General features: G+C 38.6%; 1 protein-coding gene across 1 annotated transcript in view; it reads right to left on the bottom strand.

Moving 5' to 3' along the window:
* The window catches only part of LOC132793500 (probable E3 ubiquitin-protein ligase bre1), a 57812-nt gene that overhangs the window by 17881 nt on the left and 16334 nt on the right, over positions 1–23597 (bottom strand). The window lies entirely within an intron of this gene.

Below are 23597 nucleotides of genomic sequence, written 5' to 3' on the forward strand. Positions count from 1 at the left end.
AATTTAATTCGCGTCGGCGTTTAATTAATTCTCAGTTATCACCACAAAACAGACTGAAGCTCTCTTTCTCTCTATTCTCTGTCTTTGTGGCCTTTTTGGCCCCGCAGTCTAAATGGTGTCTAGCCGGACAGAAAAGATTTCAACGAGGTCTTATGGGAAAATGCTGCTATTCCACATACCGCAGACATGTCGGGATGGCCCCCAAGTCGAGAGATAGATAGAAAAAGAGCTTAGCACATAAACAGTCGCTCCGATAAGCGACTGGGGGAAGAGATAATGCGGTTTCGGTTTAATTGCAGTTAGCTACAGCTAAGCGCAGACAATGTTTTGTCAGACACACATTTCTTTTTTGCTCGACATCAAAGTTCAAGCATGCCTCATTAAAGTCTAATCAAATTAGCTGCATATATTTGACAGCATTTACTATAATGCTGCCAATTACAAAACCCCCAAAAATATATCAGTTCATCTCGTTCATGAATCTTACCCATAAATTGCCCATTAAAATTGTCGCTGAACTAGCAAATCTAACTCCATCCAGCGAATGTCTACAAATCGCCTAGACATCATAAACTCTGATGTTTGCCGCCTTGTAAAGTGTCTCTGATTGAAGCAAGGAGTTGAGTAGTTTTATGGCCCAAACACAATCATCGGGGTTGGCGAGAAGTCTATAGGCCGTTAAGTAAATTATCACGTCATGCTCGCTGCGAGCTGCATGCAAAATGAAGAAGGAGTTGGAGTTGGAGATAGAAGCAGGAGGAGAAATCCAGCTCATTTTATGTCAGCTACGTGATCATAAATTTCCATGCATTTTTAGCATTTTGTGCAGTCTGCGTTGGGTAAATAATTTTATTACTCTTGAGTTTTGTGTCTCTCTCTTGTTGTGTGTTTGTGTGTGTTGTTTTTATGCTCTTTGTGTGTTTGCAAGTTGATTAAGTTGTTTGAATAAACTTGCTGTCCGTTTAATTAGAAAAGTTCTACAACGTTTTTCCGCTCAACGGGTGGACATTGACCGCAAAATGTCAAGCAGACAGACAGCGTCTTCACTTAATGTTAAGACAACTGAAGAAAGAGAGAGAAAGTGAATTTCAGGACTTTAATATTTAAGGCAAATATCATTGGGCAACTACTATTCATCATTTATGCAATTAATATCCAATTAATGTCCATTATTCTGCCGACTTTTATATATAATTAATTAAAATTGTGCAGCACACGCGCCTTATGGCAACATATTTTTGTGTCACATCAGCAAATTGCATTGGCCATAGAGAGATAACCTCGTGCCACACGAATGCCTCGCTCTGGGCATTCGGCAAGCGGCAATTGACCAACTGGGCTGAGCGAGAGTCTGAGCCCACGGCGAATGTGCTGTGCACACTCATTAACACAACAATAAAATACGCCCCCTTTCATAGCGACAGCGATTGCGAATGCGATGCGATGGCGCGGACAATTAATGTGACTGACACACATGCAAATTTTGCATTCGCCTGCGTTGTCATATTTGATTTACAGTTGCAATTTACACACTTGCCGAGTGGGTTTGTTTCCCTTCTCCTTTCCTCCTTCTCTTCGACAGCTGTCTACGTCAGCGTGCACAGTGTCTGTTTGATGTTGTTAATTGATTTTCAAAGTCAACTCGCCGGACCGGGACCACGACTGACAAACGCTCCTCATTCCCCACGAACCGAAAATTTGCTTTCGCTTTTACTTGTGTGCAACGAACACACGCATTGAAATCGCTCAGAGATTAGCAGGGCAGTAAAATGCGTCTCCATTCAGTCGCAAGCGACATAAAACCGATGCTCAATCCCCAATATTCAATCCGCATCGCATTGCATTGCATCCGCATGGACAATTTGCACATCGAACTGAACTGAACTGAAGCTGGGGATGCGTGTAAGTGCAGCGAGCCGCATTTACAGCTGCAATTGCAAGTGGATTTCGTTGTGTTGTCCATGTGGATGTGGCCAGGACACTGCCAGGACGTGGCCTGTTTGTTTTATGTGCGGCCATTGTAGTGTTCTCCCCTCGGCTCCGATCTTGTTGTTGTCCGCATGGAAGCATGCGGTTCAATCAAAGCGATTTCCAATGTCCACAAAATTGCGCAAAAGGACATTTTGGTAATTTGACAACGAGGAGAACGACGACGAGAACGGGACACACACTCGCTTGTTGTTGGTAATGAGTTTGGTTTTACTGTTTAAATTTAAACATGCATCAGTCCCCGGAATTGTAACCGGGAATACTAGCTGAGAGTAACAACAACTGAGAGAGATAGATAGAGAGAGAGAGAGTGCGAAGGGGTTGCTGTGGTTGGCTGCAATTCTAAAGTGTATTTGCATTTAACGCTAAATACATTCACAGAGAAACAGGAGGGAGAGAAGAGTGGAAGGCAGCAGAACATGACAGTTGCATTAATTTTGATTGCGTAAATATTTTAAGTGTGCGGATTGCTGAAAGATCCGCAAAAATGTTTGGTCAGAGCTCGGTAAATGGATTTAAATGGCGATAGTGCGATACAAAAACACACTTATACAGTTTTAAATGGCGTAAATAATTGGTATATTATAGCAAAGTGTTTTATTAAAACAAAAATCATTTAATATACTGAATAAAATACTAAATGAAAAAATATTAAACAAACTTCAATTAGCTAATTAATGGATTAATATTATTTATTACTATATTTTATATTAAAAAAAATCAATTTTATAGAAATCATTAAATTGGTTAAGAACTCAATAATAAAAATGAAGAGAGGGACTATTATTCTTAAAAAATACCAAATTTATATACCACACTAATATTTCAAATATGAAAAGTTACCCTATATATACTTGTATAATTATTAATGAAAACCCATTTAATTTAACCTAAATGCTAAAAAAAAAAATGCTGAAGCAAATATTAAGCCCCATATAATTCATATATAAAATGTCTTAATTTGAAATTCTGATAATTATTTAAAAAAAAGTTAAACAACTACTCATTTTGTTAGCAATTTTGTATGAAGCTCAAAATGCATTTCACAATTCATTTGAAATGATAATACATATTTATTGACTGCTATAAAATTTCATAATAGAAATAAGTAATAATGTGAAATGCAATTCCACCACAACCATTAAAATATCAACGTAGTCGTTAAATTTCAGCTACCATCTGTCTGGCTTTGCACCCTGCACCCTCTGCACTCTGAAACATTTGAATGTTGTTTCGATATATTTTTAATGAATTCCATTCTCAATACTCAATATTTTAACTTTGCTTGGCGGGGATGTGACTCTCTGTTGCGTTTGTCTCTGCGCCACGTCGCGACGTTGACAAACAGAAGGCAAACTGAAAGACAAACAATCAAAAGAAGAATCACTTAAAAGTCGAAGCAGAGAAATGCTTTTAAATGCAAAATATATGCGAATATGTCGACTATAAAGCACCACTGTTGACTTTTGATTGATATTGATGCAACGTCAATCAAAGTGCGAAGGGAGGAAGATGTTCTGCTCTAATTTTGCCTTCATCATTTGGCGTTTATTTAATGCAAATTAATGTCGCAATTGAGACATAAAGTCAGAAGTTTGTTTCGCATTTTTTATTGGCTCGCAATTGAATTCAATATATATTTATGTCTTTGACTAGAGGGCAAGCTTGTCTTGCTGTCTGTCTGCATCGTTTATGTATATATTAAATATTTATTTAGCATCTTTTATGAAAAACACGCAACATGTTTTATGTGCTGTCAGAGATTTATGGGCATTTGATGTTAAATTGATGGCAACATGCCTTCAAAATGTTGACCTTGTTACCAATTCCGATTGCTCCTTGTTGCTGTTGTTGTTGTTGTTGTATGCAAAGTTTCGTAACAATAGCAGAGCAGAGGAAAGCAGAGCAAAAACAACAACAGCACACACAGTGCGTATACTTGACATTCGTTGCAGTCGCCTCAGGTCTCGCAGTCTCACTCAGCTGGCACGTCTTCAGCATGCTTTGCATATTGTTTATATTTTTCTGCAGTCTTGTTTATGCAGTCCGTTGCAGTCGGAAGCATGCTCGATTCGATTGCTCTGTTGTCCTGCTGTCCGGTTGTCGAGTTGTCTGCTCCCTTCTGCCTTCTGTTGTCCTTTGCACTTTGGCTTCAATATATTGCATATCAGATTTATTTTACAGTTACAATATTTAATTTGCTCTTACGCAAATTGCTGCCGCTATTCGTTTTTGTTTCATGCAAATTTCTATCTGCCTCTGCTCTGTCCTTGATGGACCTGATGTGCTCACTAAATTTATTTCAAATTGAACATTTAAATAAATATCGTATGTGTAAATTGGTTTATGTGTGTGCGATAAAACCTTTTCGAAAAGATTTCATTTCATTTTCTACAAACTGCAAAAACAATGTCGAACATTCTTTGAAACATCTTTTTCTGCTGAACTTGCTCGTACAATAACTTTGTCCGCAACATGCGTCACACGCCGTGTTGTACACGCAGAAAGTATTGCCAACAATGTGAAGACTATGAATAAAAGGCAGCTTTACTTCGTTTATTTGCTGAGGCCATGTTTCAGGAAGCAGCTTGCAGCTTGTTGTTGTTGTATGTTGTAATAGATTGTAGGTGTTCTAGTCTGCAAAACTATCTGCATGTTGCGTTGTGTTTGTCTCGGTGTCGACTTAATTTCAGCTGCCAGTCGAGTCGAATCGAGTCGAGCAACAAACCCGGAAACAACGATCAATTGTCGGATAGTTGTCGTTGTTACTTGTTGTACTTGCAGGAAGCGTGTGCGCTTAAAAGTTTAAACAACAGTTATGTGGGCGTTGCACACCCAAGACTCCCGTCTATGTCCCAGCACATTGCGCAGGTGGAAAATTTATAATTTGCAAAATTGCCACGCATGTTGGCAACATGTTAAATGGCCAGGCAGTTAGCCAACCTCGCAACGCTGCAGGCTGCATCGTTAGAGCCGCCTGGGTGGCAGCTTAAATTATGTTAACCTCAAACGAGACGGCAACCAGAGGCAGCCATCCCTAGCCCTAGCCCTAGCCTCTCTCTCTCAGTCCGAGAACAATCCAGAAGCGAGCAAAAGCCGTGTACAAAGTTCGATTTAAGGCCTCGTTTATTTAGCCAACCAAGTCGAGTTGAGTCGAGTCGTCTGGTTCGTTGGTCGCATGTTGTAAAAAGTTGTTGCTGTTGCACAGCCCCACACAATAAACACACACACACACAGAAACACACTCGCACACTTGCCACAACATGGAGCACAGTCGCTTGGCTGTGGCATGGCTCCTCTCTGACCCGACCTCTGTATAGAATGACTGCTGTGGCTGTGGCCTCCACATGCCCCACTTGGCAATTGCCAAAACTATTTGTTTACATATTTTAGACCATGCGAAAAAGCCAGGCATGTTGTCAAGTCATGTTTACTGTGAAATATGCGCATTTAAATACAGGTGGGCGACCCATTTGAACGCCCACAAATGTGTGCGAAGACAAGGCTGTCAGGTTACAAAGACCAAAACACAAAACAACTGTGCGACAACTAACGTAACAGATCAATCTATGGAAAACAAGATGTGTACTTCAGATAGACCTTACTACAGAAGCTAGCCTAGATTAAATAATGGACTTTATACAGTTTATATTTGAAATATTAACTTTTTAGTTGTCAAACTATTAAAGTTTTGCAATTGAATTGATTTGAAATATGTCAAATTTATAACATGGCCAAAAGTAGCAAATGCTACAATTAATGGAAAGTAAAGTTTAAAGTTTAAATTTTATTAAAAAGTATTATAGCTAAATAATATGTTATTGTAGCTTTAAAAAAAATTAAAGAGGAATCATAAGACTCAAAACTTAACATGCAAAAGAGTAAACATCTTTAATTATTATAGTAACGAATATTTGAATATTTCTGAAATCTATATAAAAACAAGTAAGAAAGCTACAGTCGAGTGTACTCGACTGTGAGATACCCGCTACCCATTTTGAATAAAAGAAATATATTTTGCGGTATTTTCTCAAAATATACCAAATATACTGCAAAAATACTAAAAAATATACCGAATGGTATATTTGGTATATCGACATAGTACCGTATTCAAAATATACCATAGACAGCACAATATACCAGATTGTCAGCCAAAGCAACTAAGACCCCTAGTAAGTAGGCGTTTTTGCCCATACAAAAGTATTTCTTTAATAACTTCGACAATTTTTATCTGATCGCAACCAAAATTTCAGAAATCATAAATACTATAGTTATTATTGGATATACCAAAATTCGTAACTCTAGCTTTAAAATTACGCTTGTTATTCGATTTTTTTGATTTGCGGGGGCGGAAGTGGGCGTGGCAAAAATTTGAAACAAACTTGATCTGCGTGCAAACATAACAAATGCTGTCGAAAAAAAAATTATAGCTCTATCTCTTATAGTCTCTGAGATCCAGTGTTTCATACGGACAGACGGACAGACGGACAGACACACAGACGGACAGACGGACATGGCTATATCGTCTCGGCTGTTGACGCTGATCAAGAATATATATACTTTATAGGGTCGGAGATGCCTCCTTCTACCTGTTACATACATTTCCTGCCGGCACAAAGTTATAATACCCTTCTACCCTATGGGTAGCGGGTATAAAAATCAAGTCTATCGCTTATGTAAAATTAATTTGTTATGATACATTTTGATATGTCCACATATATTTATTAAAAAGTTTTTCATTAATTTATTATTATTAATATTATTTTGGATCGCAAACCTAAATTGCATAAATTGCTTGTTGTTATTAGAAGTCATTTCGTTTTTACTAATATAATCGAAAATCTTGTTTACTTTAGTATCTAAACCATAGCAACTGGATGACAAGTTCATTATGGCCAGTCTCTTTAGGGCAATGTAATTAAAGTTCCCCCACAATGAGAGCATCCCAAGCTACAGTTGCAGTTGGAAATCTGATGTTCATTTGATGCTGCATGTTGTGCCATCTTTAATTTGAGATATCGACCCCAGGAAAAAAGGACTTGAGTTTTGTGCTTATAAAAGTCAAGATCAAAGTTGACTCTTCAGTTGTAATTAAGCCATTTGCCGCACGTTTTGCCAATTCAAAAAATATAGACTTTGACCTCCTGCCCGCAGAGCTCTTATCGCGGCTATGGCAGCGACAAGCAACGCCCCTAAAAATGGAAACAACTCATTTGAATGGTGCAAGAAGAAAATAAAGTATGAATTGTGCCTTTTGCAACTCGTGCTCTCGTCTCACAATTCAAACCTCCAAGAACACACCCCACAAACGAAAAAAAAACAACGAATGCAAACCTAAAAGAAGTGCTTTTGTGCCCGCTGGGCGCAAAATTCGTAGAAAAATCACGCGCGCTTATCTCAACCTGAAGCAAACCCCCGCAATTAACGCCCATTGCGCTGTCACTGTGAAAAATGAGGCCGCCATTTGTTAAGGGGGGGAGTGACAGAGGAATTTTGTGAGGGGAAAGTCAGAAGAAGATATAGTGGAGGGGGAGGAAGTAGTTGCCCTCAAGTCATGCCCATTCTGGGCAATTGTGAAATGATTTGCAAACGATGCGCAAACGAAATGAAATCGAATTCAACTCAAGTCGCAGCTTTCCCATTGTTGCCAGCATTTACCAATAGCTACAAATTTTAATTGCCGCTGCGATAGGAACACCAAACGAAGAACTCGAAGGAGGAGAAGAAGCTGCCTTCAGAAAATAAGTAAGTCGCATTGATAAGAGAGTCACGTTCCACGGAAGCGAGTTGAAGTGTTGAAGAGGCGGAGGCGGGAGGCGGGTGGCGGTTGGCGTTCCCCAAAGACAATGTTGCTGGTGTCTTCATTATCAATGACAGGCGAACGGAAACAATGCTTACTCTTTTATTGCCACGACCAAAACGAGATCTGGAATGAGGAGAACCAAGAGATGGTGCTCGAGTTGGAGTTGGAGTTGGAGCTGAAGCAGCTGGTGCTTGTGCCTCTGAGTCAAATTGATAAGATGCTGAAAATGACTTGGAAAACAATAAACGTGGGCATCAAATGAATAAAGGTTCCTCTGCATTTAGCACCAAACATGAATGAAGCTTCTCTTCATTCAAAGAAGGGGCCACAAAACTCGAAACGCAATTTCGATGCATAAACAGAACGTTTGCGCATTTTAATGAGGGTATTATTTTTGCTCCTCTTTTTCTTGGCTATCTATCTGTCTGTAGGCACCTGCAGTTTTTATGGCCGTGTCTGCACTGAAACTTTATACCAAACGTCTGCTCTTTAAATTGTCAACGTTTGCTGAATATTATGGTCTATTGAATTTACATTTTTTGTATTGATATGGATTTTATTCACTAGTTACAATTTACAACTATAACATTTACATGCTTTAAATAAATTGAGAATACGAATATATGTATATTTGACTTGTTTCTTTGTAAAAATTTAATTTATGGTTTTCTTAAAAGTAGTTGAAATGGTTTTATATTGAATTTGTGTTTTATTCTTTATTAACAACTTTTAAACATAACAATTTTACTCTTCAAATAAATTTATATATATGTATGTTATTTATTTTTTTGAGTTTTTTTGTACAAATTTAATTTTCAGTTTAAACAAAGGCAGCTGCAGTTATTTTATATAGTATTTATTTGCGAGACATTTTCGCACTTTACAAAATTTATAAAATGTTTATAATATTAATATGTGGCAAAATATTATATTAAATTACCTAAAACTAAAACCATTTTTGAATTATTTAAAAAAAAAAATACATCAAGCTGCTATAACTAAATTTGGTATTGAAGATGCGTTAATAATAGTATTTTTCAACTTTAAACGCGTAGGTCGTAAGTACTTCTATTTCAAAGAACACAGCTGCTTATTAAAAGCATATTATGTTTAGTTTATATGTAAAGATGTTGTTGAATAAGTGTATTGATTTGTATTAGATTTATATCAATATATATTAATCAATTAACTCTTTTTGTAATATTTGGCTGTCGCCTGTTTAAAGTATATAAATTTGAAGCAATTTAAATAAACTGCAGTTGATGTCTTTAAGCTGACACATTTTGTGTGCACTCTTTAAGTGGGGAAAGCAAACAACGGTCAGCTAATTTCTAGCAAGTTAAGTATCAAACTTGGCAGTCATTTAATAAAATTTCATTTGATGAGACAACAAAACAAAAGTCGAGTCTCGCATGCTGGGACATGCAACTCATTTTGTGATGCGCAACAAAATTTTATGAAATACTTGAGAGCAAATTTTATGTGTTGAAGCAGCATAAAATTTTAGCGCAAGCAAAAGTCCCCCGGCTGAGGCCGTTGGCGGTTTTCCCCTCCGAAGTTCCTTGGACTCTCGTCTTAGCCAGTGGAGAGTCCTCCTCGCTGAGCTCTGGCATGGCTAATAATATCAAGCATTTACACCTTTATGGGGCGTACTTAGCGCGTTTATTTATGCTAATGGGTAAGCAGTACAAGCGATTGTTGTTGTATCTCAAAGTTAAGACACCCAAAGTGGCGCCTGGGCGAGCTTTACACTAATACCACCCTGAAGCGCTGTAAAAGCATAAAAGAGTACAAAGCCAACGAACGTAACAACTACACTCGTTGTGCAAACAAAACCGAGTCGAGAGAGCTTAAGATTTGAGCAGGTAAAACTTTTTTGGACGAGTGTGTTTCATCACACAGCACAGCAAAGACAATAGTGAGCTGAGTCGCCACCCTCAGTTCTTGACCTTATAGTGCGGGGGTAACCAAAGCAGGACAGGGGCAGCAGCATCCTCACATCCTTGTCACGAATGTGTTTGTAATTTCCCTAGAGTGTGTTTGACTTTGACGACTTAAGTTGTAAAACTTTAACATTATCATTTTCACTACAAGACGAAGACCAACAACAGTTCCTTCTTTTGGCCTGGCGTGGTCCTTGAATGGCCTCGGGGTATCCACTAGGATGTGGCATACAGCGTGTGGCATGTGGCATAAGGCATGTGTGTGTGTATGTATAAGTTTAGCCAGACATTTTGATGATGTTGACCTTCGCTACTTTTACTTTTCGCCAAAAAAGTTCTTTTGCTTCTTCTTTAAATTCTGCTGCAACCTTCCGACACTGTTGACATATCGTATTACACAAGCTGCACACAAAGTGGGAAATCGGCAGAAAATATCGAGAAAGTAAGAAGCTCTGCTTGAACTCTGGCCAAAAGTTAAAGCCACAACATCTTTTCAATCTACGTTTCGTATGCCAAATTCCCAAATCGATTTCGATTTCAGGCGCTGCTCCTTTGGCACATGTGTCAATTAGTTCAATCAGAAGGCGAGAACACATCAACCGCATATGTGCTACCACCAATAGCTTCACCACCATCTACTTCACTCCGCAACCACCCCTCAAAAGAAATATGTGGCCTAGGCAAGGGGCGCATTAAATGGCATTTTTAAGGTTTTTTTCCACTTCGTGCGTGCAGTTTTCCACAAGAACAACGGAAATCAGTTCGGTTTTCAGTATCGCAGCTCAATGGCAACCCCGTCGAGGACATTTTCCGGCTCGTTCTCTATAAAAAATGATATCAATTAGTTTTCCGCATTCGTTGCCACGCACTTTCCCTCAACGGTTGCAACACGATGCACGTTGCGCCAGCCTTGAGTAATAGTTTACAATAACACAACACACTGATTTCGTATTCAATTTCAAGGGGAAAGGTTTTGTAGTGTTTCTTTTCAAATTAATTTGACACCGATAATTATCATATTTCGAGTTATGTTTGAACTTTATGTGGTTTGAACTATCCAGTTACATTAACACAATTGTTTCTAAGTATTCACTGTTTCATTTAATTGTATTATTATTTGTGACAGTTAAATAAAAAGAAAAAAAAAATGTTGTGTTATTGAATAAAGTTTTAAAAACAATTTGAAATTATTTATTAGTTCAATTGTGTACTGTTAGCCATATTTAAAGTTCACATTTTGAATATTTATATACTACAAAATAAAATGTTATGAATTAAAATTAAGGAGTAAAAATCAAATAAATAGCACAGCAAAATTTATGTCGTTTAAGAATACTTTAAATTGTATTGACTTGTTGATTTAACTAAATAATTTTTACATTTAATTTTTTTAATTTAAGAAATTTTAATATTATGAACTAAAAGTATGGAGTTTCATAAAATAAGTGCTTAGAATAAATATCAATTTCAATTGACTTCAAAATTTATTGTGTTAAAAACAATCCAAATTTTTGGTGTATTTATTTAATGATTGGTAAAAAAAAAAATTCTAGGTAAAATCAATTAAAATGTTTAGTTTAAGTTTAATAATATCAATATTCTATTATTCTCTTTGATGCATTTATTTCGTTTTCAATCAAATAATCTTTGACTAGTAAGCAACACTTAAAAATCTTCAAACGTTTCACCAGCTGGTGGCGCCATCTATTGTTCGTAGTATGTGCGTGAAACACAAAAATGAAAGTAATGCAGGGTGTCTTTTCAACTGCAGTTGCTTTGCAAATTTTTTATGAAAACCAGTTTTTTTTCTCATGAAAATCAATTTCCGTTTGGAAAAACGTTGTTAACCTGATATTTAGCTGAGCTTATCTGCAACGCATGGAGGGGGAGTAAAGTGTGCCGTAAATTAGAATCAAATTGAGAGGAGTCAAGCTGATTTATGCATTTCCCATAGCCAATGCAGCTTGTAGAACATGAGCTAAGCACTGAGCATATCCCCGTTCACTCTTATTATACAGCCTCGAGGCCTATTCAAAAGCCAAAAGGTAAACAGGCAACTTGTGTCTTAAACAGAGCTGCTCTGAGCTGGGCCACCCTTTGACACGCGACCTGTTCCCACTCCCTTTATATTCGTATTCCCATTGCCATTCAGTGCCGGTTGTGCGCTGCCGTTCGCCAATCACAAAGACATAATCAGCTCGATTTCGTAAATCTCGACAAGCTGCTTATCTGATGAAATGTGAGCAGCGTTCCAAGCTGCCAAGGATCACTCGCCATATGATAAACATCTCACACGTTCGTCTTCGGCTCGCTGACTGCCTGAAATGCCAGACTTCCGGCCATGAGGCTATCAAAGTGACAGCTTAGGCAATGCGAGGGCGTCAAAGACAAAGTGTACAATGTGGAATACAGAGTACAGAAAGTACAGCAAAGCCCAACGCGTGCAACTGTCGGTGGGGTCTTCATTTTGCACTCTCTGATTGGCATCGGAAATTCGAGTGTTTTTATTAATTCCAATCGGAGTGACTTCTGGCAAATGTCTCTGTTTTGCCGAAAGATTTCATTATAAATATCTCGTCATTTCTGGTCAAGTTGGCAGCCAAACTCCCTTCCACTTCACACATTTCCTGCTGAATTCGTGGCCTCTTTCCTGTGGCATTATTGAAATTCATTGACGCGGCCTCCAGAATTCTTACGCAGTTGATTGACAGTTGAATCCGTCATGCGATTGACGCTTATTGAATTGCCTAAAATGCTTTTTATGAAGGGAGAATGTGAAAACGCAGCAACAGTTGCGAAACAATCGAATGGATAAATGAGAAGTAGGCATTCAGTCAACAGACATATTAGCTTCTAGTTACAATTTATAAACAAAATTTGTGTTCTTTTTACGTTTTACACTTTGTATAGTGAATATATCTATAGTATTGTGTATCAATTTAAATCTTTTAGTTTAGTCAGATAATGCCACCCAAGCACCGGGACGTTTCTCCGTTTTTGCAACTCTTACGCGATTTTCTACTTGGGAGGAAACATGTGACAAGTCATAGACATGCAGACACCTTGAGTCCACGCACTCTGCCGCCTCACAAGCCCTTCGAAGAATCACAATCTCGTCTCTCCAATGATCCTTACTATGCGAGGGATGCCAGATGCCTGGTGAGACCGCCCATCGATCTCGTTGAGCAGAAGAAACAGCAAGAGGCAGCCAAAGCAGCTGCAGAGGCGGCCAAAGCAGCTAAAGAAGCAGCCGAGGCAGCCAAAGCTGCTGCCGAGGCAGCCAAGAATGCGCCAGGAGATTGCAAGGCAGCTGGATCACCGCCAAAAGCAGAAGCCAAGAGACCAGCAGCTCCTTCAAAAGATTCCAAACAAGAAGAGAAAAAGGAAACGAAGGCTCAGCAGAAGAGAAAGTTGTTGCCCACTCCAGGACAGATGCACAATTGGGATTAGGTGTGAACTTTGTATGTGGAATATAAATTAAAAGTCTTTATTGTAATTTAAAGTCAACAAAATAATTATTATTATTACTACAACTTGTGCAGTCTTTTAATTGTTCAATCAGTCGTCTATAATTATGACCTTAGGCATTTAACACGATGCATTGGCATGTGAGAAGTCATAAAAAGCGGAAATCTAATTAGACTACGGGGCGAAAATCATTTATTACACCTGCATGAAAATTTAATTAAGCGCACAATTAACAGCGTTGATGGCATTATAGTGCATGTTGCAGGCTTATATACAATATATGAGTATGTGTGCTATGTGTGCTGACTTAATAACATTTAATGCCATCAAAATTTATTTACAATTTAAAACGAGGCAATTTACGAACGAGTCGTGTTGACGTTGAGTGGATTATGCCAATTGTTGATGATGATTGGAGGTCGATTGTTAATTGTCTGTTGCTGAAATTTATGTTAATGACTTTTCCCATCGATTTATTGATTGCAAAAGTGTGAGCCATAAAAAAAAAGAAAAAACAACCAACCCTAATCAACATAGAAGAATACCATCATCACTCAACAAAAAAATGAAAATGAAATACAAAAAAATATAATCAGATTTCGCGCTATGCAAAAATACTCGACGTTGGGGGACTGGAGCTTCTCTACTATATTTTTTTTTTTATTGAAATTACCCTTATAAACTAGGCACTCGTTGAGGGTTGACTTTCAGCTTCAAGTGTCAGATTGAAAAAGGGTGTCAATTGCTTGGAAATGTCCCAGTCCCTTTCCCCCCGTCTGTCAAGTCAACATGTTGCCAATGTTGATTCTCATTTTGCAGCTGCCAAAAAAATATGAATGAAATTCAATACAAAATCTTTAGCACACTTTTGCCAGCGTCAGCTGCCTCAGACTTTCGCTTCTCGACTTCATATTCTCCACATCCATTTGCATGAACACATGCGTGAGTATTGTTTATTGAACATTGTTTATTGGACTGCTTATTCGACTGAAGAAACACGAATTTATTTATTGGATTGTTTGCCACATTCTTGTGAGCCATAAATGTTAATTTCCTGACAGCAAGTGTTGCAACTAAAGTAACTACGGAAATTCATAAAAATTCTAGAAGACCAAGTTCTGAGGTTTCTACGGATATTTATATAAATAGTAGTAGTTCTCTTTAACTGAATATAGAATTTGTTTATGGTGATTGAAAGCCTAAAAGAACAGCAAATTATGGAAAAGTACGAAAGCTACAGTCGAGTGAGGTCGACTTTGAGATACCTGCTATCCGTTTGGAATAAAGCCGTATTCTACAAATATACAGCATACACACCAACGGCTATATTTGGTATGTCGATGTAGTATTAAGTTTTAAATATATTAAAATGTATCTAATTGTCAGCCATAGCAAACTAAAGCTCGATTGCTTCAGGTGTTTAGTGAAAATAATAATAAAAAAAAGTTTAGAAATTATTTTTAAACTATTTTTAAGTGAAGATGTAAAAGTTTTAGTCTTAAAACAAGGATATTTTTTTGCCAATACTATATAAAAACGAATATTATTAAAATATAAAATACAGAAATACAAAATACAGAAGTTTCTTTAATGTAAGTGGAATTAAAAAGTTCTCTTTAAATAAAGAACTATAGATATAGACAGAAAAAATAGTAAACTAAAGCATAGTCGTAAGCAGACTGCAAAGAACCACTTAAGATGAATAAATATTCAAATATTATTCAAACAAAACAAATACACTTGAAAATAAAAATTAAATATGTGGGAGAGTAAAAACACCCTTTCGGGAGAATCGAAATGGAAATGGCAATGTGAATGCTGGGCAACCACTTGGAACAACCGAAAATTGCGGACTGACGACAGCTGGGCGCAAATGTCAACGCTTTCCTCTTATGCACCCGCTTTCCACGCTTTACCGAGTTCGCCCTCGCTTAAATGTTGCTCCAATCAGAGACGCGTAATTAAAATATGTACAAACAAGCCGGGAAGCTGGCAATCTCTCGACATCGTCGTCGTCGTTGTCGTGTAAGGCGTATAAGCAGCACTGAGAGCCAAAAGTTTGTTTACTTTGCGTGTTTTTCTATAAAACCAAAAACAACAACAGTCGCCGAAGTGCGGAGGGAGAAGTGTGAGTGGAGGGAGACAACAACAGAAGCCACAGCGCGAGCAATAATAACAAGAAAAACATTTGCATAAAGCAACAAACAGCTCAGAGCTCACAGGTTTGGTTTTCAGCTGGATTGCGTCCTCAACGGAAGTTAATGAGCGCTGTCGCATGGGGCGGGGAATGGGGGTATGGAATTGACGCGAGAGCTGGAGATGGTAAAAAAGAAAAGAAAGAAAATCTACAAAATTCAAACCCCACGACGAAGGCGAAATCACTTCATTAATGCGTCATTTGTAAGGGAGCATGGCCAGGACATAGTCAGGACATGGCCATATGCGACACAAAATGGGCCAGAGGCAACTGCTCCAGCTCCAGTTCCAGTTTCAGTTGTAGCTCCTGCCAAAGCGGAAGTTGTCTCCATGCCGGGCATGAAACTTTGCGCGAAACTTGCCACCAGGCGGTGGCAACTGGCAACGTGTGACAGTCCTGGAAAAGTTGATTATTTTTAGCACGCAGTGTAACGTCGAGTGTGGCAGGAGGGGAATGCAGTCAGTTTCTAGTACACTGAATAATGACTTTTACCGTCCTCGTTGTCGTTCTCGGCGTCGTCGTCGTCGTCGAGCTGCGATGCCTTCGGGCCAAGTTTACGAGCATTTTTTTCTATCAGTCATTCTTTCCCCCGAAAAATGAGAGACAGGCTTTTGCTCTCGACTCTGTTGTCGCAAAGTTATGCAGGCTCATTAAGTTGTTATACAGTTTAGAGCGAAAATTGTCAGCTTGCTTAATTTGGCCGAGTCCGGGATCGAGTCGTTGGTTGGGCGGTGGTGAGGAGAGGAGGGGCGAGCGACCGGAGCGAAGCATAAACAAAAGATTTCCGGGGCAAGGCAGACCTGCCACACACTTCCCCCCCTCCCACAAGTGTTGCCCTGCTGCCTTTGTGTCCTTGTGTCGTAGCTCATGGAAAATGTTTAATGAAATGAATTTCAAGAGAAAATTTATTATTTGCCTAAAATGAAATGAAAAGTGCGAGCCCTCAAAAGTCGCCTCATTTATTTCACAATCGGAGTGCTGGTCCGGATGTATATTTTAAATGTAATTAAACCAGGGCTCTTCTCATTGAACTGCCTCGCCATCAAGCATCAGATGGGCAGGGGAAAAGGCCAATTATACTTAGCTACTGAAATGGCCAACACGAGTCGCAGTTAGATGATCTCAACTACGTATTTTGCATGCAAATGTTGATAGTATAAAAGAAAGCAACTCCACAGGTTTTCTGTTTGACACTAACTTTGTGCAACTTCTTCATTATCTCCGACACTTCTCAACTGTTTAGGATCTTAGCTAATCCAGTCTTATGTGAAGATATCGAGTTACATGCACTCCCGCATGACCACATGAAACTTCAGTTTCTTTTTGCGCAATTTCACCTTCAATTAAACTTGAGGTAATTGACAGCGATGGAAAGGAAATCCCGAACAAAGCATTAGAACCACATACAAAAAAAAATATACAAAAAGGAAAAGAAGCAAGGCTCCCCAAAAGATAAATGACGATGCCTTAAACTGATTGTGTGGATTAAATTGCCATATTGGCGAAATTGGCAGCGACGGTGCCACAGAGGACAGACACTCCATTGAGTGGCAAACTCCCGACAACAGGGAAAAAGTATCGAAAACTTATTTTTGATAAGCGCAATTATAATTGGATTTGGGCGAAGTTGCCGAGCAGGCGAGGCAGGTAACTTCAATGAAGGGGCAAAAGTCGAGCAGGGCAATGATTAATCTACCTCTCGAGTATTTAAAAAGAAAGATGCGCTGCTTGGGGGAGTCATCCTCGGAGTCGCAGTCGAAGTCGAAGTCGAAGTTGGAGTAAGCCGTAAGTGAAGCAAAGGGAAAATTGGAAATTGTTGTGTGTTGGGTGCGATAAAGACGTGTTTCCTCGTCGCACCGCTGCCAGCTGCTTATTTTTGTAAATGTTTGCTGTCAAGATAAGCACCACACAGCATGTGGTTCAGCTCGGTGGCAGCCCTGAAAGATAACGGGGGGAAATTCTGGGGGGAAATCCCGAAACGCAGTTTGTCGCAGGACTTAACAAAGACAAATGAAGTTGTTAGCGACTGAGTCTTTAGTTGAAGTCTTATCGGCTGTCGCTTTGATTTCCGTTGCATTGCAACAACTTTGATGTGCAGTTGACTGGTCACTTGGTCATTAATTGAGTTTAATTATTGGGACGTCACAAGTCCAAGTGACAGACAAGCAATCCTTTGCAGCCTCATCGATCTACCTTCTGATATTTACTCCCTCCTCGTTTGGCAGCTCATTAAAAGTCTGACAGACCACACAACCCAAAACGAAAGACATTTATTTGTGTCCATAATTAAACGCAGACAATGCCGACACCCAGCGTGCAACCGAGTGTGGCACGCCCCCTTTGGCCCTGTCAAATAATTCAGATGTTTAAGGCAACAATTTATAAATGCAAATGGTGCGACGTTCAACTCGCATCTAATCAGCTTGCCTGCTTTGAATCATGGCATAAATTTGAACATTTTTGCTTTTTGGCCTCGGGCAATTCGTAGATAACTTTCGGCTGGGTTGATGCCACATGTGGCAAAGGAAAAGCGCTTCGTGATTTCGTGTTTATTTTTGGAAATTGAAAAACAACAATTGCGGAAAAGTAGCAGAGTTTTCCTTGAATCATTTCAAGAGTTTTCCCAACAATTAAAGAGCATTTTGGGAAGTCCATTAACCCCTCCTCAGACTCCTTCTACTCTGTGGCCTTAAGCTGACCGACCCTTTTCAACAGCAGTCTCCTTTCTGCGCCTTTTGTTATGCATGCAAATTAATGATGACAATCAGAAGTGCGGCAACGCGGGGATGAAGCCAGTGAATTCATTTATTCTTCTTTGTAAAATGTTGTTTCTAAGTTTTAATTGTAATTGGCCAATTGTTGTCCAATAACATTAAGTGAACACATTCATAAAATATTGATTTTGATACGTAAGCAATTAATTACTGCTAGAAAAATTTAAATGTGTTGAGTATATACTGTATATTTGTGCATTTCCTCATGCTATGCATAAGCTAGCTTCTTATTCTATTAAAAGAGGGAAGAATTTAATTCAGATATAAGCACAACGAATCGAGATTTTTGGTAACTATAGTATAGAAAATTTATTTGTTCTCAGATAGTAATTATAGAAGTTATTGAAGAAATATTATATTAAGAAATTGTAGGCCAATGTTGAAATATAGTCTTTTAATGTATATCTCTGTATATAAATACATAAATAACAACATGTTCTCTTAATCAGTTCCCTAGTTTTATTGCTCAATGAGTAATACTTAGAAGGGATAATCCCTTTTTTAAGCATCTGAAATCCAATAATTGTGGAACACTTCTTTACAATGACTAAATATCCATATACATATATAAAAATTTCGGATATTGATTTCCATAATTAAATAATTAAAGAAATATGTGTTAACACTCTTAAGTATTTGTCGATTGGTAAATTTTACTCTTACTTTTTAATAATTTATTATATTATTTGTTTTGAATTGATATAAACATAAGGCACACGAAAAATTGTAGGTGAGTTACTGCCACACAAAGGAAGATACATTATGGCAACTTTATTTGCGATTTCGCAGCTCTAAATATATTTTCACATGTTTTACGTAAGAGAATAAAATCTATTTATTCAAATGGGTATTAAAACACACAAACGAGATTTAGCAATATAAGAATAAATACCAAATTATTCCTCGAATTGGATACTACTTTTGTTACTCTAAAGAAAATGTTTACTTTATCATCAAGCCCCTGAAATCATACCAATATTTTAAAAATTTAATTCTTACATTACCCAAACTTCCCGATATATTATTTATTCATTTTTCACATTTGATTTATATTTTAATTATATATTCTTCTAATCAAACTTGTTTTGCTGCTACATTTTTAAAAATTTATTATTTTACATTCTCTAAAAACACGATATTAAGGGAGCGCTTTACTGTCGTACAAATTGAGTTTTATTATGGCAACTTTAATTGCAAAGACGCTTCACTGCGAACGGTAACGAGTGCTTTAAATTTTCAGTAAATGCCAACAAAGTTTGGGCCACCCATCAATCCCATGAAGGCTACGTCAAAGTTGCACACTGCGCTTTTATGCAGATAAATTGTCGGTTATTTTCTTCCCCTCCATCCTCGTGTCTCTTCCTCTTCTATCGTCCTTCCCGCTGGCGTAACGCTTCGTTTGGTTGGCTTTGGCAGGCGCCGCGTCAGTTGTTCTGGCCAGGAGGAAGCAAAGGAGCAAGTCGGCAGGCGGATGGCGGAAGGTTCCCAACGGAACTAACCGGAGTGTCGGCTGCTTGCCTGATTGTTTCATAAAAGTTTTGTGCTGCAACCGCCCAGCTAACTATTGTTGTTGGGCTTGTGCTTGTGCTGTTGCTGTTGCTGTGATTTCGCAAATTAATTTGCTTATAATTTTTACGCTTAGTTAAACACAATTTTGAGTGATTTTCACACAGAAAATGCTCGATGCTCAAAAACTTTTGCCTTGTCTCGACAGAAGGCGAAACGCCGCCGCCGCACAGTGGGATCACAATGGTTAAAAAATTAAACAGCAAAAACCATGATTTAATCATCAAACAAATAAGTTAGACACCAGTTAAAAGTAAACATTTTTTTCTGTCTGGCATATCACATAGTCAAGCAATTTGCTGTTGCTATTGAAATTTAAAATATAAACACAAATACTCATGTTATAAAAATACACCAGGTTTAAAGTCAACAAGATTCGCTTGTCAAATCGGCTTTAAAATGATATCGCTGGGATTCCCAGTGGCAATTCCATTGGCTTCGTTTGGCCGATGCAAATGTCGAAAAACAGTCGACAACAACAACAACAACAGCAAAAAAAATGCATGCATTTAAATATTATTTGCATCGCTCTGTTGTTGCCGGTTGCCCTCTGTGGAGCATTTTTGAAGCCTATCGGCGTTTTTCATATTTTTATAAATTGCTATAAATTGAGATATTAATACGATACGGGACAGAAGTCGCATTCGCTACGCTGTTGTTGCTGCTGCTGTTACTGTTGCTGTTGCAGTTGCTGGTCGGTTCGCTGATTTCAACATGTGGCAAAAAGTGTCGAGACATTAAAAAATGTTTCGCAAGTGTTGCGCAAACAAAATGTGCAGTTATTTGTATAAAATGCGACAGGCGACAACTTTTTCGGGACAACATTTGGTCAGGCGAGAGCGAGCGAGAGTCGCGGACCGATAATGAAGTTGTGTTGCTTAATGACCGACCCTGCAAAACTCACCCAACACAACCAGAGAAGAGAGAAAGAAGAAGGGACAAAGCGGATGCCTTTAAGCTTAAATTTAAACACCAACAACTGGGGGGGTGTGACAGTAAATGTGTTGCTGTGGCCGGACCTCAGCAGGCAGCTTAAATATTCCATGCACAGGGCGGCAACACACACACACACACACACATACACATTTCGTCAGTCAGTCGCTTCAATTGGACTGATTTAATTGAATCAGTTTGCTCGTCTACTTCACTTTCCTCTCGGCTCTGCTCTGCTCTGTCTACAGTTGTTGTCTTCTTCGGTCTTTCAATTTACTACCCAAGCCACAGATGATGTTGCTGTTGTTGTTGTTGTTGTTGCTGTTGCAGCGTGTCTGTAGTTTTGGGTCTACGTTTTCTCGCACACGTTTGCGTGCTATGCATGGCATAAAAATTTGACACAAAAGCCGTTGCATACAATTGGGCGTACAGCAGCCACAGTAGTCGCAGCCTATGTTGTCTCTGCTCAGTAAGTGGTTAGGGCTATTGGCAGCATGTACTAGACGTGTTGAGGTCGTTGTCATGCACTGATTTTGTATGCAGCAGCGACAGCCATTTTAATGCATACATTTTATACACTGAATGAGAGAGAGTAAAGAACGCTTTGTTGTTGTCGTTTTAAAGTGAGACTTTGCACTAAAATTCTCCACAGTTAAATACTTTTGCAACCTTTCTAAATGAGTAATTAGCTGAAGATGTTAGCTATACATTTTTAAAGAAAGAATTTTATGTAAGTATTTTATTATTAAAATTTGTAATTACCCAAAGTTGTTAGCTATACATTTTCATATTATTGGAGGTCTATTCACATATCTGTTTAATACATTTTATATGCACGATGAGAGTGGACAACTTTTTAAAGTGCAGGCTTTAACTAAAACTGCTTACAGATAAATCGTTTTTTACTTTTCTTATTATTATTATTATTACAAATGGTGAATTATGTTGCTTTTTCCCCTAAGCTAATCTGTATAAGTGGAAAAGACAAAATCTGTTTGTACCTTTTTTTTATATCCTCTCTTAAATACATTTACTTTTAAATATACCTTCACACTTTCAAAATTTCATATAGTGTTTAATTATTTAAAAAAAAATTTGTAATTTGCTAGTGCTATCAGCTATATATTTTTAACTTGATAAGCGATCGAGTCGTGAATCATGTAGGAGTAGGAATATTTATGCTTCCTTAAGCGATTTGCGCTTTATCGTTGTACGTGTAAAATCCTAGGCAACAACTTATGTGCCCATCTTATTTATTTGGCTACTTGTAATATTTAATAAAAACGCCTCAATTGCTTCTGCCGATACACACACACACACACACACACACACACACACACACAAAAACACAATCACATTCGCTGCGCCTAAACTCAGGCAATCAGAATTTTTATTTACGTCGGTTCCCGATGCCTCAAGCCTGAACTTCTTCCTCAAGGTTCGCTGCACACGTGCGTTGCCCTCTCGACACGAACTACATAAATAAGAGAACGACAAAAGAGATGCTCTTCCTTCACTCCTCCCCTCACATACGATTTGTTTTTGGGCGAAACTTTTCCAATTTTCCCCTTTTTATCGTAAATTACGCACAATTCAATATTTGGCCTTTTTACTGTCTCTTGTTTTGTGTGAGTGTTGTCCCGTTGTCTGCCTTTTTTCTGCCTGACTAGCTACCAAGTGTGGCTGGGGCAATGAGCAGGTTGCTCTTGGCGGTGCCAAGGGTGGCAAAAGCACGATGGAAGAGCGGCCAGAACTGAGGCATTTGTCTGCAATTTTCGTTTTTCTTATTTTTGCTATTTTGCTATTTTTTGTGTGTCTCCTTATCGTAAATAAGAAATCTCATACGTGCGTCTTCAGCCTAGACATGTTCGATCTATTTCTCTCCCTTCTCTGTTTCACTCTTTATCGATTCACTGCTCATTTGCTTTATGAATGAGTAAGTAAAAGTTAGTTTTACTTTTGTTTTTGGCAAATGGAAATGCAAGGGTGCGGTTCTCTAATCGAAATTGGCCTTTGGGCCAACGAAGTCTAATGATTGTTTTGCTATGCGCCGTAATTTATTTAGCATTATTTATATCGAAATGTTTGGGTAGAAGTTTCGCCAGCTTATTGTCATTAGTCCAGCAAGTATTCAGCTTAATTTTAATAGAATTGGAAAACTTTTCGAAAGTAAATAATGTGCAGCCAGAGTAACAACAACAATGCCTCGAGTGGCTGCCGATAATCCGTATTTATTGAAATATGATAACAATAAGCTATTTACAAAAGAGTCTTCAATGCACGAATTGTTAATCGAGTCATTCAATACACTCAGTATGGCTCCTCGCCATAGCCAGCAACATTGCCTATGCATGTTAATTTGAATTTATGCCTTAATTGCAAAGCCCCATGTGAAAAAATAAAAGCCTTTCGCTGCAGCAGCAACAGCTGCAGCTGTTGGCGAGGCCATTAAAGCGCATTTGGTCAGCCGATTGTCGTCGTCGTCGTCGGCATTGTTGGCACTTTGCGATATAGTCGGCAGCCGCCGCCGCACCGCGCCCACGCAGCGACGTCCATAAAAACATTTATGTAATTGCTGTTATCGACAAGCGCTCGAAATGGGCTCGTTGCGACGGCTGTAAGCGGGGCCTTTAATACACTTTTGATTGGATTGTCGCGCAAGTTAATTGAACGATGCGATGCTGCATAAGCCACCGGCCGAACGCATCGCAAAATGGCGGCAATTATATTCGAAACTAGTTGGCAGGCCCAGCCTAGGCTAGGCGAACGGCAGTAACAAATCGCCGATTCATGCGAGCTCATTAGGCAAACGGGTCGTATGTGTAACCATTAGTCCCCCAAAAGTATGCAGCAGTTTCTTTTGTGTGTCGTCCATTCAAACATTATGTGGATTACAGGATGTACAGCAAGTCGAGTCGAATTGA

This window comes from Drosophila nasuta, chromosome 3, assembly GCF_023558535.2.
Source record: "Drosophila nasuta strain 15112-1781.00 chromosome 3, ASM2355853v1, whole genome shotgun sequence".
Classification (NCBI taxonomy): domain Eukaryota; kingdom Metazoa; phylum Arthropoda; class Insecta; order Diptera; family Drosophilidae; genus Drosophila; species Drosophila nasuta.